Raw genomic sequence first — 11,101 nt, 5'->3', positions numbered from 1 at the left:
TTTTGATTGATGTGTGATTTACTCTTTTCTCTTCGCGTTCCTTGTCACTGCTTGCGATTTACTCTTCTCTATTCAATTTCCTCGCCGTTGCCTATGTTCCTCATTATTGGCGTCGCTGTTGGCGTCTCCGTCATGTTCGTCGCTGCTCGCCTCGCCGTTGGGTTCGTCCCTGCTCGCGTCGCCATCTGTTCATCGCTGCTCGCATTTGAAGCTTCTGATTTTTTGTCTTCTCGCTTCCAATTTTCTTGTCGCCTTCCAATTTTTGGTACTATTGATTTTGGTTTGTTGATTCAAAATCTAGTATTCATGATTATTGAGGAACATAATGATAGAGATCCATGAGAAGATAATGTCATTGAGGGACATAATAGATCTTTCTCTATGTAACAGCTCTGCTTCCTTACGTGAGGTGTGAAAAAATGTATTATTGTTATCATCATAATGGATTTGTGTTTTATAAATTTGTGAATCATGTGTATGTGTGACATTGCAGATTGTATTGAAAACCTTGGAAGATCTATAAAAGATTTATCTGGCGATCATACCTAAAAAGGAAGTGGCAAAGATTAAAGACAAGTCTACAGATCAGGTTTGAAGATTTTAGTAAACTTGAAATATAGTTGTAAACTCACTTGTTTGCAAGCTCATGTAAACTCTTCTCGTAGACTCGTACATGCATTGAACCTGTCATGTTAACAATTGCAACACAAATATAGTTGTTACTATGCTCAACCTGTTTCCTAATATATATAATGATGATGCACTTGATTTTTCTGTATTTTTTAATTCACGTTTATATTGTTTTGATAAGTTTCTTCTTTATAGGTATGAGTCTTCAGATTTAATTATAAGTTCTGGATTAATAATATATGATTTAATTATGCTTCTTCGATTCTGGATTCTGATTTTTATATGGCAATGTTTAGGTCTTCTCAATGCTCGATACAAGTAGACTGTACCATGCAGTAGCTACTTGTAAGTTGTTTAGAAACTGGGCTAAATATCCTTTCTGCTATTCACATATTGATTTGAGAACACCTGTTCCAAAGGTGAACGATGCACTAGTCACCACTATCATACACCGAGCTGGAAAGGCACTAAGGTACTGAGTACTGACCCTTTCCATGATAAGTTGAATCATTAGAATCATCTGTTACTGTTTTGTTCCTATCATCTTTCTGATTCATTGTCTTATTTTCCTCTCATAGGTGCCCTTCGGCATTCTCTACAGGATAGACTAAGAAAAGGATAATCAGGTAGGAGCCGCGATGAAATATATCTAAAACTTCGAACCAGTACAGGTAGGCCAGGATCACTTGTAGTCCCACTTCCTTTATTTGGAAGCTCAAACACAGAAATGCAGATAAAATTGCTAATGCAGAAATGCTTAATTACATTACATGCATTAGCAATGTGAGACTTACACCTTAGTTCTGTTCTGAAATTCTACAGCACTGCCACTGAAATTGATTGACTTACCTGGATTGGACTAGCGGATTATGGATCACAAAGCAGTGAGTAGTTTTAAACTATATTCTCCTTTAGTCCTAGTTTGAGATTTATCAAATATGTTCTGGCAATTACACCTGTATTCTCCATTGAGGTTTTTTTTTCTCGTATACTTTCTTTGAAGAACAGTGTAATGTCTTCATGTTTTTCATTTTTAGATCAGTGGATATGTGGAGCACAATGATGCTATATTGCTGGCTACCTGAAATAAAAAGAATTGCACACGACTCAAAGTAGTGCTCATAGTGGCTAAAACATATTTAAATCTTGATTAAACTTAACAATTCAAATCAAATTCAGTAGGAAAAGATAGAGAAGATGCTTACGCATTAGGCGAGAGCTCCACGAATTGAGAGGCCCATGATCACCTCGTCCTCCATTTATAACTCCACCAGTGACGCGTTGACGGAGGAGATTTGTAGGCAAGAAGATGAATGGTGGTGTTGATGTAATTTAGATTTTAAGGTTTCAGACTCTCCCTCGTTCTCTCTCGAAGAACTCTTATGATTTTTTTTTTAACTTTTAGTATGGGATCACTACAAAAAAAGAGGATTAAAATGGCAATAATTATACAGCGGTTACACAAAACTGCCATTTTTTCCTGCCAATTTTAGCGTTTTCAGTCTCTGCCAGAATTTTTCATATTTTTGTGGCATTTTAGTTTATTATGGAGGTTTAGACCGCCATTATGATTTTCAGTTTCTCTTTTAATTGGATGATTAGTGTTGCTGCATATGAGAAATTGGGGGTAATGTAAATTGACTCGCGTTTCTGCGTTCCTCTTTCTCGTCGTCGTGGTGTTCTTCACTGCTCTGCTCGCATCGTGTTCTGCTCTGCTCGTGTCATGTTCTTCTTCTCACATCGTGTTCTGCTCTGCTCCGCCATGTTCGATCTTCGGCTCGCGCCATTTTGAAACATTCGCTTTGCTCCGCCGTGGTGTCGTTCACATCTCCCTCTTAAGTCTCTCAGGCATGAAAAATTTCTCTCAAATTTTACTTACTAGTGCTTTAATTTGGTTGAATTTTTGAAATAATAAAACTACTCCAACCGTGTTCAATTAGAAACCCTAACCCCAACCACTTTGAATTTTGATTGATGTGCGATTTACTCTTTTCTCTTCGCGTTCCTTGTCACTGCTTGCGATTTACTCTTCTCTATTCAATTTCCTCGCCATTGCCTATGTTCCTCATTATTGGTGTCGTTGTTGGCGTCTCCGTCATGTTCGTCGCTGCTCGCCTCGCCGTTGGGTTCGTCCCTGCTCGCGTCGCCATCTGTTCATCGCTGCTCGCATTTGAAGCTTCTGATTTTTTGTCTTCTCGCTTCCAATTTTCTTGTCACCTTCCAATTTTTGGTACTTTTGATTTTGGTTTGTTGATTCAAAATCTAGTATTCATGATTATTGAGGAACATAATGATAGAGATCCATGAGAAGATAATGTCATTGAGGGACATAATAGATCTTTCTCTATGTAACAGCTCTGCTTCCTTACGTGAGGTGTGAAAAAATGTATTATTGTTATCATCATAATGGATTTGTGTTTTATAAATTTGTGAATCATGTGTATGTGTGACATTGCAGATTGTATTGAAAACCTTGGAAGATCTATAAAAGATTTATCTGGCGATCATACCTAAAAAGGAAGTGGCAAAGATTAAAGACAAGTCTACAGATCAGGTTTGAAGATTTTAGTAAACTTGAAATATAGTTGTAAACTCACTTGTTTGCAAGCTCATGTAAACTCTTCTCGTAGACTCGTACATGCATTGAACCTGTCATGTTAACAATTGCAACACAAATATAGTTGTTACTATGCTCAACCTGTTTCCTAATATATATAATGATGATGCACTTGATTTTTCTGTATTTTTTAATTCACGTTTATATTGTTTTGATAAGTTTCTTCTTTATAGGTATGAGTCTTCAGATTTAATTATAAGTTCTGGATTAATAATATATGATTTAATTATGCTTCTTCGATTCTGGATTCTGATTTTTATATGGCAATGTTTAGGTCTTCTCAATGCTCGATACAAGTAGACTGTACCATGCAGTAGCTACTTGTAAGTTGTTTAGAAACTGGGCTAAATATCCTTTCTGCTATTCACATATTGATTTGAGAACACCTGTTCCAAAGGTGAACGATGCACTAGTCACCACTATCATACACCGAGCTGGAAAGGCACTAAGGTACTGAGTACTGACCCTTTCCATGATAAGTTGAATCATTAGAATCATCTGTTACTGTTTTGTTCCTATCATCTTTCTGATTCATTGTCTTATTTTCCTCTCATAGGTGCCCTTCGGCATTCTCTACAGGATAGACTAAGAAAAGGATAATCAGGTAGGAGCCGCGATGAAATATATCTGAAACTTCGAACCAGTACAGGTAGGCCAGGATCACTTGTAGTCCCACTTCCTTTATTTGGAAGCTCAAACACAGAAATGCAGATAAAATTACTAATGCAGAAATGCTTAATTACATTACATGCATTAGCAATGTGAGACTTACAACTTAGTTCTGTTCTGAAATTCTACAGCACTACCACTGAAATTGATTGACTTACCTGGATTGGACTAGCGGATTATGGATCACAAAGCAGTGAGTAGTTTTAAACTATATTCTCCTTTAGTCCTAGTTTGAGATTTATCAAATATGTTCTGGCAATTACACCTGTATTCTCCATTGAGGTTTTTTTTTCTCGTATACTTTCTTTAGATACATAAAATCAATCTTGAGATTCCATTTAAGAACTTAAACTTTTTAAAGAGTTGGTCCTAGATGTAGCATCATTTCCTTTTTGACAATGAGGTTAAGACTTAAGAGTTTGATCCTTAGGTATACCTATCTCTTAAATGAATGAGTTCTAGCAGAAACTAGATTAAGCCTCTGCATTGTCAAGTTTAAGCCCAAATGGAATTTTTTGAGGGCATGTTAGTGATATTTTGCCATTCAAGAATCTCCATTAACAGTTTAAGTATTTAGGAAAGAGGGCACCTAACACCATTAAACCGCTTAATTTTAGAAACGTCATCGTTATGTTTACCTAATCATAAACTCATGGTAATGTTTCCTTTAACTAGTCTTTTTCTTGGGGTTTTCAATTGTAGCCACTAGAACAGTTGGTGTTATTAGTAAAATTGATCAGGCTGCTGCAGAACCAAAAGCTCTTGCAGCAGTGTAGGCTCTCCTATTGAACCAGGGACCCCCCAAAACATCTGATATTACATGGGTTGCTTTGATTGGCCAATCTGTATCTATAGCTTCTGCACAGTCTTAGAGTGCAGCATCTGAGAACTCTTTGGAAACCGCTTGGCGAGCAGAGACTGAAAGTTTGAAATCAATATTGACTGGAGCTCCTCCAAACAAGCTTGGGAGAGTTGCCTTGGTTGAGTCTCTTGCTGGACAGATTTGCAACCGCATGAAACTAAGGCTTCCAATTCTTCTCACTGGGTACTTAGTTTTTGTTAGCTTATGTTTCCTTGTTTAGTATAAATGTCATATTTCCCAGCAAGGAACAGGATTAAGGGAGACTGAGCATGTTGTGTAACATGAAAATTGTATCTCACCCGTTATGCGATCAGACCATGATTTCTGCTTGTCTTCATGCTGTATCTGAAATTGCAGAGTCCATGAAACAGGTATCAAAATATTTATTTTACATGATTCACTTTCGTTCTCATGAGAATACTCGTAGTAGTCTCATGATGGAATCGAACCCTATTGAGAACTATGAAAATTCAAGCATTTCCTTTAATTCATATAGCTTTGATGAGACTTGTGACACGGTGTTCTTTGACATGAAAAGAATGTGGCCCTTTCATCAAGTGGATGAACTTCAATAAGTACTGACTACGTACTAATAAGTGGTCTTTGATTACATTAAGGATTATCTTCAATCGTAACCATAATTTAAAGCCCTAGTGAAGAGCTTCATGAAAGATTAGTGCTAGCTGCAGGGGAAAGGATATTGGCGGAGACCACTTTATCAAACTTTAATTTCTTCTTTTTTGTTTTATAGTTAGTATATTGTGAAGCATGCAATTCTTTCTGTTTCCATAAATAAGCTAATTAGGAAACCTAAAAATATATCAGCAATAGTATTTTTATTTTATTTGTAATTCATTAATTCCAGAATTGTGTTCTTTATTTTAATATGATTTCATGGTTGGTGCTGATTGTTGCAGTCACACTATGTTTTGTTGCTCTGTTCCTTCAAAGAACAACTCCCAACATGTTTGTGTCCATGCAATGGAAGCAGTAATGGCTTGCTGGGAGATTGAGCAATCCTTACAAAGTCTAACAGGTGCAATAATTGTGTTTTTTTTTTCATTTTGTATCTTAAAATAATAATAATAATAATAAACCAAGTTGTGAAATGAAAATTAATTAAAATGAACATGATTTTTTTTCAGGAAAAAGTTGGGCGTGAAAATAAGTACTCTAGAAGCAAGACAAAAGAAGGATTGGAGTGAGGACAGAAATTATCATGACAAAGTGCACCAAAAGCTATGATGAAAATTTTATGTATTAAGAGCTACATGTTAAGATATTTATAATTAAAAAATTATATTATGTTAGATACTTTATTTGTATAGGGGTTATTACTTTTGATTTTTAATACTAAAAAATAATATATTATGTTTAATACATTGTTTGAGTTATATAATATTTTCTTTATGAGTATTGATTTTTTGTTATTGAAAAAGTTTAATAAAAAAATTATTTGTTTAATTCGATAAAAATGATGGTTAAAATTTGTCTTTGTAAATGATAAAAAATGTCACTTTTATCCGGTAAAAAAGGCGGTTTGTAACTGCCATTTTAAATAACATGTAATGCCATTTTAATTCGGTAAAAATGGCGGTTTCAAACGCCATTTTAACCAACTAAAAATGCCGTTTTAACCAATCAAATTATTGCTTTGTCAGGGTAAAAACAGCGGTTCGTAAACGCCGTTTTAACCAACCAAAATGCCATTTTCATCCTGGAAATAACGGCGGTTTGAACCGCCATTTTAACTAACCAAACCGCCGTTTTAACCCTCGAAATAACGGCAGTTTGAACCGCCATTTTAACCAACTAAAAAATGCCGTTTTATTTGAAAATAATGGCGGTTTGAACCGCCGTTTTAACCTATCCAAAAACCGCCATAATAACCAGAATGGCGCCCAGAATTACGTCGTTTTCTAAAACCGCCATTTCTGGTAATAATGGCGGTTCAAACCGCCTTAAATACCCAAAAAAACCGCCATTTTAACCAAATTTTTTTGTAGTGGATTAGTGAATATTTGTCTAGATTGAATTTTTTTATAATTAATTGAGTTGAGAATATTATATTGTGCGAAGTTAAATTCCGCGCACCAGTACCTCAATGAAATTGAGAGTAGAATGAGCATCATCCATATCCTCCAAGAAGTAATTAGCCAAGTGAAATTGATGAGATGAGGCTAAAACTCTTCTTTTGCATCTCTTATTTTCCAACCTTTTGGTTCCCTGTCAAACAATTATAGAAACAAGAAACCTACTTCATGCTAAATCCATTACTAACTATCCTTCCAAAAGAAAGTTAGAAAAAGAATTACCTCATAGAAATGAGTATATGATGGATCTGAGATATGTGGCTTCAATAATCCAAATCTCAAAAAGCCAACACTTTTATCCTTTATGGCTTTGATGGGCTCAGACTCAAGCTGCTTTTCCACCCTTGAAGGAGGCAAATCATTGATTTGCCATAGAATAGCAGCGAGTTTCCTTGCAAACATATACTGTTCCCTCTCTTCAATCAAAGCCTCAATATGGTTAAGCAAATCTTACTTGTACCTTGGAATCAAATTGTGTCATACATAATTCTCACATAAATTAAAATGCAAAATATGTCATATACAATTTACACCATTGAAACTACGAAATTTAAGTCTTGAACTAAAGAAGAACAAAGTAGGATCAAATCCTCACCGCAATGACTCGGAACGACGTGAGAATTAGTTCCATGAGATCCGATAGCTTCGAATGCAGCTTTGATCGAAGCTTCCAGAGACTTCTGCTTACTCGCTTTCCAGATCTACTCATACAGCGCCACCGAGTCCACGCCCAAACTGCGCTCGGAGTGCTTCAAGCCACTGGAGCAAAAGCAGAACTAGTCATGGAAGACGACGCAGTAGCGGAAGATCTAAAGCATTACATCAACAATTTGAATGAAATCATCACTGAAATACTATTCCGAGAGGCAAGAGCTCCGCGAATTGAAATGCTCCACGATCACCTCGTCCTCCACTTATAACTCCTCCGGTAACACATTGACAGAGGAGGCTTGGTAGCAGTGGTGGCAAGAAGATGAATGACGGTATGGATGGAATCAAAATTTTATGTTTCAGACTCTCCCTCATTCTCTTTCTCTAGTAGAAATTTTTTGATTTTTGATTTTTATTTTTGGTATGGACTCAGTGAAAATTTATTTGAATTGGGCTTTTTGTAATTAATTGGATTAAGAATGCTATATCTGTGAAAGTTTTTGTTAATTATTTAAAATTATCAAAAATAAAATATACTATAAAAATTTTAATAACTCCCACTAAAAAAACTTTCACAAACAAACACAAATTTTGTAGTGCTAGTCCATGCAATAGGCTACACAAATCCATTATTATTAATCAATGTATCAATGCAAATTAACAACAATTAACCTAAAGGTAATGCTAGGTAACCAATAACTTTTTTGAACAACATAAACAATCACTAATCAAATTAAAACACACTACACCTTCAAATTATCCATCTAAATTTTAATATTAGAATAACCATCTGCACACTAATAAAATGAACATTCGATATATCCATTGTTCACATTATTTAATATTTTTATTGTCTACTTATACTTTTCCTTAACGTAATCATCATAAACTTTGGTTTTTCTATTAACTAGCTAGAACAAGGCTTTGACAATTTGATAACGACAATCATGGTCTTTTAACTTATGTCAATTTTATATTCCATTCCTCCAATTAAATTAACATATCCGATCCTCATCAGTTGCATCATAGCTGTAATTGAACACACAGCTTTATTTATTTGACAAATTTAATAAACCCTATCAACACCACAATGGGATCAAAAAAACCTACTTGGATATGAATTGGAAAAGTTAATGAGAGTAGGTAATGCTTCTTATTATTCCAAAGTAGGACCATTTATGAGACTAACCAAAAATGATTATGTCTTTCTTTGGAGAAGCAGGCCTTTAATATCACTAGAGAATGTCAATTGTCCTAAGTGACTTGCAAAAATGTTTGAAGGTAGGAATTCATTTTTTGTATGTTCATTAGTTGATTGTGATTGTGAAGCTATGAAGTAAGTGGGGTTACTTTATCATTATAGAAAATTAAATTGAGTGGCTATATATATGTATATATACCTTTTTTGATGATTATACAGTAGCAATTTGCGTAGCCAATAGTATTGATCAAGGAGTTAACTAGGAAACAGCAATCATTCATTCATTTATTATTATTTTAAAAATTTTAGTACCCAAATTGTAGGAGATATTGTTCTTTTACAAGTGTATCTTATAGAAAATAAACTTGTGTAATCATTTTTTTTAAGAGAATTAAGTTGTGTAAACCAGCGTTCATCATCGTGTTCGTTTTTTTTCTTCTTTAGGTCGACATTATATTTACAAAGGCACGTGTGACCTAAAGATATTTTTCTTTCTCATGAAATAACTAAGCAAGTTGAATGTGGATATAAATAATAAGTGATGTTGATTTTATTGATCTTGACAAAGTCAAAATTTGAATTAAAATCACTTTTAACTTTAAAATGGATTTTTATTTTACTGAGAGAATACGAGATTTTTCTATTTTGTTTTACAAATTTAAGCAAATAAAAGCACAGTGCTGAGAAAAGGAAGAATGTAACATCAGCATGTATCTTAATTTAGTCTAGTGCAATGATACTTATATGTACTCTCCACTATAAATCATTATAGAATTTCTATGATAAGCATCACTGATTACAATTACTAATTTAAAGACAAAACAAAAGAACCAAAATATCGGTTCCAACATCAATAAGACAAATGAAACTCAAATCCCACACTTCTAAAATAGCAACCTGATTCAAAATTTGAATCACAAACGCCAAAAATAAAGTCTAAACCACAGCCCTTTACACAAGACACATTATCTTGCCTTTTCTCTCATCACTTTTGTTGAATTCTCTCCTAATGATATAGTCTTTTTCTTTATATAAAAGAGGAAGAACAAAACCAAATCCACCTAAAATTTGTTTCAAAGATATATATGAAAATACTAGTTAAATATAAGCAGAAAATTTGATATTCATTATGAACTTAGTGAAAAAAAAAGTAAAACGACTCTTATAAATAAAATGACATAGTATTTCAGTTCTGTTCTTCATTTCTTGTTGATGCGTGCGTGCTTCTATTTCTTTTTGTTGTGCAAATGCTGCATTTTTTCAATCAATCATGCACTACTAGAATAAGGGATAAGTACTTTTTTCGTCCCCAAGGTCTGGGGTCAAAATCAAAATCGTCCCCGATCTTTTTTTCTTATTAAAATTATCCTCAACGTTACAAAACGTTATAAAATTGTCATTTTTACAAAAAATAATAATACTTTAACAATTTTACCCTTAAAACAAAAATAAAAATAATATTAAAAAAAAAAGAAAAACCCCACCCCACTCCACTCCACTCCCAGCCTCTTCGGTCTCTCTCCCCCCCTTCACCCCCAAAATTTTGCCTTCCTCCTACTTTCAGATCTAACCAAACTCTCAGGTCCCTGACCCTCCTTTCCAAGTTTTAACTTCCTTCTTCCTCATTCTTTCGGATCGTCAGTGAGGAGGTCTTCCATGAGGGGATCGTCGGTGGTGGGAGATCCGGTGACGCCGTCGCCTCCGATGGTAGGGAAGAAGGCGGCACCGGTGGCGGAGGAGGATGACGCAAGGAGCAAGTATGGGGAGATGATGGAGATGAAGATGGTGGTGCGGCATAAGGACTTGAAGGAGATCGTGGAAGCCATTAAAGAGAGCTTTGACAAAGGGGGTGGCTCTGCTCGACGGTGACGGTGGTGGATCTCAGTGGCGGCGGTGGCTGAGCATAGGTTTCCCCTCTCTCTCCTCTGCTCCCGAGCTCTCTCTCTCTCTCCTCAGATCTCGCTTGCTCTCTTACTCCTCTGGCTCTCTCTTCCTCCAGCGACCACCACAGCCACGGCGCACTCAACGGCGGCAGCAATTCGACGATGGCCCAACAACGGTGGCATTTTTGCGGCCCTGTGATCCGCACTGCAGCCGTGCCGCCTGTGATCCACCATTCTTCTTCTTCTTCTTTGAACTGGAATATCTAGAATTTCTGAATTTTTTTGTGAAATTTGTTATGGAATATCTATAATTTAATTTTTTGTGATTTGGCTTAAATTTAGAATATTATTGTTGCTGAATTTGGATTCTGATTTCAAAGTGAAATTTGTAATTTCTGATTTTTTGAGTTCTGATTTTCTTAGTTATGATTTTCTGAGGTGGGAGTGGTAGTGGTTCTGGTATTGATGATGATAATGGGGGTGGTGGTGATGATG

The 11,101-nt window shown here is 35.4% G+C and overlaps 3 long non-coding RNA genes across 3 annotated transcripts; all 3 read left to right on the top strand.

Annotated features, from left to right (window-relative positions):
- On the top strand, positions 296-1,709 carry LOC107648327. The gene is made up of 6 exons (XR_001621871.2): positions 296-409; positions 494-589; positions 927-1,102; positions 1,209-1,301; positions 1,453-1,514; positions 1,668-1,709. It is a non-coding gene; the product is annotated as an uncharacterized LOC107648327 (long non-coding RNA).
- Positions 2,891-4,116, top strand: LOC107604746. Its single transcript, XR_001612362.2, has 5 exons — positions 2,891-3,004; positions 3,089-3,184; positions 3,522-3,697; positions 3,804-3,896; positions 4,048-4,116. It is a non-coding gene; the product is annotated as an uncharacterized LOC107604746 (long non-coding RNA).
- On the top strand, positions 5,068-6,158 carry LOC107648328. The gene is made up of 3 exons (XR_001621873.2): positions 5,068-5,149; positions 5,696-5,814; positions 5,924-6,158. It is a non-coding gene; the product is annotated as an uncharacterized LOC107648328 (long non-coding RNA).

The sequence above is a fragment of the Arachis ipaensis genome, chromosome B06 (assembly GCF_000816755.2).
Source record: "Arachis ipaensis cultivar K30076 chromosome B06, Araip1.1, whole genome shotgun sequence".
Taxonomy (NCBI): domain Eukaryota; kingdom Viridiplantae; phylum Streptophyta; class Magnoliopsida; order Fabales; family Fabaceae; genus Arachis; species Arachis ipaensis.
This window is presented reverse-complemented; position numbering and strand designations above follow the sequence as displayed.